Source organism: Gekko japonicus, unplaced genomic scaffold (assembly GCF_001447785.1).
Source record: "Gekko japonicus isolate JY-2015 unplaced genomic scaffold, Gekko_japonicus_V1.1 scaffold987, whole genome shotgun sequence".
NCBI classification, from domain to species: domain Eukaryota; kingdom Metazoa; phylum Chordata; class Lepidosauria; order Squamata; family Gekkonidae; genus Gekko; species Gekko japonicus.
Window position 1 is genome coordinate 402,631 of NW_015170305.1, and position 5,678 is coordinate 408,308.

The 5,678-nt window shown below is 41.3% G+C and overlaps 1 pseudogene; it reads left to right on the plus strand.

Annotated features, from left to right (window-relative positions):
• The first annotated feature begins 1,245 nt into the window (after window positions 1-1,245).
• Window positions 1,246-1,517, plus strand: LOC107116110 (annotated as a pseudogene).
• Window positions 1,518-5,678: the final 4,161 nt, after the last annotated feature.

Consider the following 5,678-nt stretch of genomic DNA (forward strand, 5'->3'; position numbering starts at 1 on the left):
CACGGCCCTGTTATAACGTTGGATGGTCTTTTCTTACTGGATCATATATAGGAAAGCACCGCCATCTGTTTGCACTGTTTGTACTAGCACTTTATGCAATTGTTTTATTATGAATGTTATGGTATTTATTGATCTTATTGTATTTTAACTTATGTAAGCCACCTTGAGCCAGTTTGTCTCGGCAAGGCAGGGTATAAATTGGAAGTAAATAAATAAATTGTCTAAATTTTAAATTAGGCTGCAGTCAGTAATAAAAGAGCACTACTGTACTGTCCTTTTTATGATGTTTGTTTCTGGTGAAATAGAGGGCAACTCTTGGTCTCAGGATGTTTGCTTTTCTTGCTTGGTCTCTTCTTACATACTACATTTTCCTTGACTTAGGCCTAACTTTCCAGTTCCCAACTGGCTTCCCTGACAAGTTTATTCTTCCTGTCCAAGACCTTGTGGCAGGGAAGGTCCATATTACCTCTGAGCTTCAGTGGGCAATAATTAAAAAAATATCTCTGCATCCTTAGCATGGATGGATACTGCAGTTGTCAGCCCTGTGCCAGCAACTGCCAGGAAATTTGGGTGGCAGTACCTGAGGAAGGTGGAAGTTCTGGAGATGTGATGCCACATCCTCTGTGACACTTCAGGAATTTCCCCAATCTCTCTGGTAAAGATCATGGAGACTGGGGAAATTCCTAGAGTGTCACAAAGAATGTGCAGTCACTTCTGGGTGGAAGTTTGGAGAATGGGACATCACTTCCGGGTGACACTTTAGGAATCCATCCTATCTTTATGGTCTTTACCAAAGAGATTGGGGAAATTCATAGAGCCATCACCATTGGTGCTATTTCCCCTCCTGTTCCTCACCTCTTCCAATCATCATGAGTGGGGGACTGAGAACAGGGGATTGCCAACTGTCAGTCGGTGAATTTCAAGCCTAACTGAAATGTCAAACACTGTTCCTGTCTGTTTGTGGCTATACCTGTCTGAGCAGAGGCAGCTAGGATTAGCCAGACCTGGCCTAGCAGGAGTAGTAATGGCTTTTGCTCAGGGTTGCCAGCCCCCAGGTGGTGGCTGGAGTTCTCCCATTTTTACAGTTGATATCCAGGTACAAGAGATCAGTTCACCTGGATAAAATGGCCACTCTGGAAGATGTATAGGGTTATACATCATTGAAGTCCCATCTGAGTTGACTTGTGAAGGGAGCCGTTGTTGTGGTAGAGGAGGCGAAGGAGTCGTTGGGGGCCGCCACAGCAGCCTTCATCATGTCCCACAAGCAGATCTATTACTCGGACAAATATTTCGACGAGAACTACGAGTACCGGCATATAATGTTACCAAGAGAACTGTCAAAGCAAGTAGCAAAAACTCATCTAATGTCTGAGGAAGGATGGAGAAGACTTGGTGTACAGCAGAGTCTTGGCTGGGTCCACTATATGATTCATGAGCCAGAACCACACATTCTCCTTTTTAGAAGACCACTTCCAAAAGGCCAGCAGAAATGAATAACTTCTAGAAACTTATTTGAAATCTTCTGGAACTTTATGTATATGGATGTATATATGTTGGTAGTATTCAGTGAATACTTGAAAAAAGTACAAAAGTAATTACCTGTGCATGAGCTGTATTATTCACAGCAACAGAGTTCAGTAAAATGCAAAGTAGGCTGCTATGGTTTGTACTGTTAAGTGCCTATTTGATTGTTCATTGTGTTCAATAAAGTTTACAAGTTACACAGAAAAAAAACAGTCCCATCCCGTCCCAAACCCTGCCCTCCTCGTACTCCTGGTATTTCCCAACCTGGAGCTGGCAACCCTACTTTTGCTTGTTGATGAGAATAACCACATTTAGGTTTTCTTAAACATTAATTCCCAAGCAGTACTGTTATTAAAACCTGTAGGAACAAAAAGTGGTGGTGGAAAAAATTATGGGGGAGTACCTGCTGCTGCTTCCTGTTTTTCATCATAATCTCTTACAGTGGATTGCAGCTGATAGTCAGTAGGTTTCTGTTGCTTACTTTTAGCTGAAAATGCAACTGTAATTTTAAAAAGATAAGATGGCCGAGCATCAAAGCCTACAGAAACCAAAAATGTAAATTTCCCATATATTAGCTTCATGTGCTTCTGGAGCTACCTACTTCAGAGTTGGATGTTGGAAAGGTTTGCAGTAGCATAAACATTATATGCTTCTTTTGCCATGAGGCAGTTCCACATCACTTATTTGATTCTTACCATGTGCAGATGAATGCTCCTCTGAAATCTGAAACCAATTTAGCTTTGGGTCCGAGAAATTTCATAGGTTCTGTGAATTCTTGTACGGCTTTTCTTTTACTCAGACTAGACAAACCAGGTTTGCAGTATGCTGGCTAACCTCTCAATGTCAGTTTCTAGTTAAAGATTAGCTTCATAGGATACTCATATTTTCCTCAACTACTAGTAGACTATGCAAGAACTTAGAAACGGTAGGCTGTCTCTTCACCAGCCACAACAGATGTGCAATAACATTACTATTAATCTTAACATGAAACTAGTTAGTCTACTTTTGTAAATGTTGAATGTAATTACAGTTTCTTTTCTTCTTTAAACTGGCCTAAATGCACTAATAATCATAATAGTATCACCATATAAGAGCAGCCCTTTGTGCTCCTTGTTATAGGGTGTGTAGTAAATTTTCCTATACAGACAATAATAACAACAACCCTTTTCACCAGTCACACAAGAAATAACAACCATACTGATCTGACATCCTTGTTTACCACGGACTGAAATCTTGTGATGACCTGTGAATGAAGACATGTGAATACTTGATATGCTGCATCTAATCTCTAAGCAATGGAAATAAACCAGTCAAAGGTAAAGGCGTAAGTCTAATTTATTTCAATGAGATAAAATAGAAAATGGAGAACAAAATGAAGCCAATGTGGTCTTGTGGTTAGTGTGCTAAATCAGGATCTGGGAAACACTGGTTCAAATCTCCACTACATGGAAGCCCCAATGAATTGAATAGAATGGGCCACAGGAACTGGCAAAACAAAAAAGTCAGTCAATAATTAGGCATGCAAAAAGAGACTTTTGAGGAGCATGTTGCTGAAAGCATCAAGACAAACAATAAACATTTCTTTAAATATACCCCGAGCAAGAAACCAGCCAGAGAAGCAGTTGGGCATTTGGGTGACAAAGGAATACAGGGATTTCTAAAGGATGTGTTGGAGAAGCGACAGCCTGCTAAGAGTCTAGTTACTGTAAATACTGCTGAAAGAGTGGCTTAGTCCACTTGTACCCTAGGGGGACCTATGGTGCATTCTCTAGCGTTTAGGGTTCATTGAATGTTTTCTCTTGCAGTTCACCCTACCTCATTAACAAGTGAGCAAGAGACAGCAAGACCAAGCGAAGCAGAGGTGGAATTCAGCACAGACTTGTCAGGGTTTCAAGAGGAAATGGGACCAAGCAAAGTTACAATTCTCAGATGCTCAAACCAAGCAACTAAATATATACCACCTTGCAGACTATCCTATATAGCCAAAACTGAGAAAATAGCTGAGCCCTTGTCTTAGGAAGTTTACTCCAAGTTGGCTGAAAGTGAAGCCAGAAAAAGGACAGAGGTAGCAGCAGAAGAGATACAATCACTTCATAAGATATAACCACTTTGCAAGAATAAGACTTGGACACTCGCCAAATCGCCACCTGGGCATAAAACTGCTGATGCTCTCATGAAACCATTGCCTGGAGACTACCATTGGACCCATCTAGAAAAATTAAACATGGTGGAATAGTGCACATGCTGTCAAGGAGGGGTTATGGAGAAGTGACAGCCTGCTAAGGGACCAATTACTGTAAATACCGCCGAAAGCTTAGTCCACTTGTACCCTAGGGGGAGCTGTGGAGCATTCTCTAGAGTTTAAGGTTCGTTGAATGTTCTCTCTTGCAGTTCAGCCTACCTCTTGTTGTTTCCCTCTATGCTGCGTGTTAGTATGTGTTAGTGCTTGTGCTCTGTAGGCCTCTCTGTTGTATTAATGGTCAGCAGTCAGTTATTGTCTTTTTTGCAAAATCCTGCTGCAGTAAATTCATTGAAAGCAAACTCCAAAGTGTGGATTGGGTTGTTTCCCGAATCCTGCCAACAGGAAGATGGGGAGATGGTAGAAAAGCTCAACAAATTATTTTGTGTGTATGTTTACTGTGGAACATAGCCACCATTTCCAGGAAGGGAGTCTGAAAAACTGAGTCAAATTGAGATGACAAGAGATGAAGTTCTAGACCGTTCCTTTTCCCTCCCTCCCTGTGAGGTAGGTGGGGCTGAGAGAGCTCTCTTGAGAACTGCCCTTGAGAGTACAGCTCTGAAAGAACTTATGACTGACCCAAGGTCACACCAGCAGCTGCATGTGGAAGAGTGGGGAATCAAACCTGGTTCTCTCAGATTAGAGTCCGTGCTCCTAACCACTACACCAAACTGGCTCTCAGCGGAACAGAGGATCAAACTGCTATGTGCAAGATAAGATTTCATTGAAGGACAGCTCTGGGTAGAAATTTGTGTTTAGAAACATTTGTGCAGGAACTCTCACACAAGTATTATGTGAAGATGATTCCTGGCAATTTATCCCTCTCATTGCAGCTCCTGCAACACAGCCCAGTCCTCAGGAGCAACTTCTGTGGGTCACGGGGTGCTGCAGTGGGAAGGAGGAGAGAATTAGGAAATCACTGTTAGTACAGATTTCCGTTAACAAACTAGCTTCAAATTGTAATTTAAAATCCCAGTGCAGCACCTACCAAAAAACATTTTCTTCAATGATCTGCATTTAGATATAAGAATAGCCGAGATTTAATTTTTGTTTTTAAAATGTGATGTCTGAATGGTGCCTTGGTCTGATCTGGAAGGGCTTTTCTTGTGTTCATAAATGCTGAAGTGAAAATGTGTATGAACTTGAAGGAGGCTTGTTGGTGTTATCTATTTGGTAGTGTAAAATCGCAGTGATCTGGCTGCCTTGCCAGCCCCTGGATGTGCAGTTATGCATTAACAACGCATCAATAGTCTAAGAAGAGCTCCCCCCTTTAATTAAACCTAGGGCTTTTCAAAATGTGCTTCTGATAGCAGGGCTGTCTACAGAATGTAGACAGTGCTGTTTTTTCTATGATAAATAATGGGGATACATGAGACAGTGGTAATAATTTACATAAATAAAACAAAGTCCAAACCTCCCAATGTTCTGAAAAGTTAAAGGGGGGAAAAAAGACCCCCAGCCAAAAAAATGCTCCCTCCATAAAAACTAGAATGAAGTGTTAAATCAGCAGTCAAGCTGTTATATAAAAATGTTATTGCCTTATTTAGTCACAGACTTCTATTTCAAACCTCTCTAAGTGGCTTTTCATTAAAATAAAAATCTGGTATCAGTTTTCACATCACACGTAGTGTGCTTCAGGCAAAGACTGACGTTTGTATATTGTTGTTCTTTATACCCCTCAGTATATCTTTCCCCTTCCACCTCTACCCCCCCCCATCCTGGCCCCAGGCTGGCTTCCTTTGCTTCCATACAAAGTCTACAGATGATCTGAAAGCAGGATTGCAAAGGATGCAGTGTAGCTAATTTACAAAACCTCTGCCTTTTTAGAGATTATGCTGCTGAAATTAGTGTAAGCATCAGTGATCCAAGATAAGAGGAAGGAGGGTTAGCTCACTTATAAGTTTCTTCTGTAGCT